Here is a 2,524-nt window from a genome sequence, read left to right on the forward strand (position 1 = left end):
TAATGGACCTTCCTCTTGACCCAACCAGAATTTGTTCTAGGCTAGTATTTTTCGCTTGTTACACGACAAAAATTTCTTCCCTGGCTTTTAAAGTGTTGATGGTTGTCTTTTCTTCCTTACTCTTTATTTGTATTTTTATCTTTATAATATTGTTATTTTCTTCTTGCCACTTTATTTTGTTTTTCATTGTTTCTGTTGGGTTTCCCAGTCTGTGAAGCACAGAAGGAGTCGGTGAATAGAGACAATGACTGACGCCAGGGTTTATCAGGGATGTGGAGTGGGGAGAATGCAGGGAGGGCGAGAGTAATTTGGAGAGCAAATAATGAATGGGGGAGCAGGGAGGGAATACCAGAACTGATTGTAATGATGTATATACAGCTCATTTTAAAAGCCATTTAACCATGGAAGTATATAATATGTGAATACTATATCAAGAAAACTACCACACACACACACACACACACAATGAGAGAGGGAGAGAAAGAAAGCAAATTGGACCAATTGTTGCCATAGGTGAGGGGGAAAGAGTTGTTGCTTAGGGGCAATAAGTCTATGTCAATGGTGGTGGAATAATTTGGAAAAGGATATTATTAATGGCTGCACAATACAAGGAGTATAATCAATAGTATTGAATTATGCAAGTAGAAGCTGTGGAATTGAAGAATGTTTTGTGTGTATTTTTGCCACAATTAGAAAAAATCTCATTGCATGAAAAATAATGAGTACAAGGAAGAAGAAAATGTTCTAGAATTAAATGTGGTGACAATTGAACAACTCTTCTTGATATGATTGAATTATTGAATTGTATGACATTTGGATGAAGTGCTCATAAAACTGTTACAAAAAAACAAACGAGTTGCAGTGTTGAAACTTACAGGGACCCTGTCCTATAGGGTCGCTATAAATTGGTATACACTCGATAGCAGTGAGCATGAATAAAAGGGGCAGGAGCCCTGGTGGCCCTGGTGAGTAATCACTGGCTGCTAATCACAAGGTTGACAGTTCAAACCCACCTGGCACTCCACTTCTCTGATAAAGATGCGCAGCCTTGGAAACCTTACATAGGGTAGCTGGGAGTTGGAATTGACTCCGTGGCAGTGAGTATAGAGGGGGTATGTATTAAAATTACTGTACCAAGTATCTCCAAATCATATGCAAGCCAATCAATATTTCTCCAAGTTTGCAGCTATCATGTTGACTGAAGGCGTCTTGGTGGTGCTGTGAGTCAGGGATGGACTGCTAGCTTCAAACTTGTGGTTCAAATCCACCAGCGATCCGTGGAGAAGCACATCCGTGGAGAAGCACGAGGGTGGCTGTGAACATGGAGCAACTCGATGGTAGTTGTTAATAGCTGAGTCAGACCTATCTTTTTCTCTTCTCTCAGCATGGCCAAATCACCTGGTCAGTAAGCAGGATGGCCATATGCAGGATGACCAGCATCCCTTTTGCCATCACGTGGTTTGGTTTAGATAATCATTTTTTTATTTTACTCTATCTAAAGTACAAGGGCAAGTGAACTGATCATGTGGAGCTGTTAGTGATGCTCTAGAAGGCATCAGTGAAAAAGGTCTATTTCTCACAATTACTGGTGAAAAGGTTGCTCATGGGACTACTAACCTCAGGGTCAGCAGTTCAGAAACTCACAAGGGCAGTTCAACCCTGTCCTCTCAGGTCAGAATTGACTCAATGGCAGTGAGTTTGGTTTTTCTTTTCTTTTGAGCACACACCCACTGGAATGACCCTGGTATAACAACTGAAGCCCAGTTTTCATTTGAAATGGGTATTTTTAGAAATAGTTTTATTGGCACTTTGTCCATGTAGCATATGATTCAATAGCTCAACCATATCATGAAGAGTTGTACAATCTTTACCACAATCAATTTTAGAATATTTTCCTTTTTTCCTATACTCATTGTTATTCATGTATTATTTTTTCCATTTTGGAAAAAATGTACACAATGAACATTCACCAATTCAACAACTTCTACATGTATAATTCAATGTCATTGATTATACTCTGTGTTGTACAATCATGACTGCTAACCCTTTCCAAATTGTTTCACTTCCATTAAAATGAATTCAATGCCTTCTAAGCAAAAACTCTTCCTCCTTAACCCCTGGTAACCATAGATCAAGTTTGGTCTCTCTTTTTTTTAATTTTAAGCAGTATTATTGATATAATATCCACATATCACAAAAATATGGAATGCTTCATGTATTTGCATGTCATCTTTGTGCAAGAACCATGCTATTCTTCTCTATATCATTCCAAGTTTGGTATACATGCTGATGTGGGCACAAAACAGGTATTTCTTATGAACCTTAGGAAAGTCAACATTTCTAGAGACTTGGACTTTTGAATTGTCATATTCTCCTTTCCTTTTCTTTTAAAAAAATCATTTTATTGGAAGCTCATACAACTCTTATCACAATCCATACATCATCCATCCATTGTGTAAAGCATATTTGTACATTCATTGCCCTCATCATTCTCAAAACATTTGCTCTCCACTTAAGTCCTTGG

At 38.1% G+C, this 2,524-nt stretch overlaps 1 non-coding gene across 1 annotated transcript; it reads right to left on the reverse strand.

The window, feature by feature from the left end:
* Positions 1–2,195: 2,195 nt before the first annotated feature.
* On the reverse strand, positions 2,196–2,299 carry LOC115870196. Its single transcript, XR_004046569.1, has one exon. It is a non-coding gene; the product is annotated as a U6 spliceosomal RNA (small nuclear RNA).
* Between the last annotated feature and the right edge of the window lie 225 nt (positions 2,300–2,524).

Source organism: Echinops telfairi, unplaced genomic scaffold (assembly GCF_000313985.2).
Source record: "Echinops telfairi isolate 266 unplaced genomic scaffold, ASM31398v2 ScPeMD7_443;HRSCAF=831, whole genome shotgun sequence".
Taxonomy (NCBI): Eukaryota; Metazoa; Chordata; class Mammalia; order Afrosoricida; family Tenrecidae; genus Echinops; species Echinops telfairi.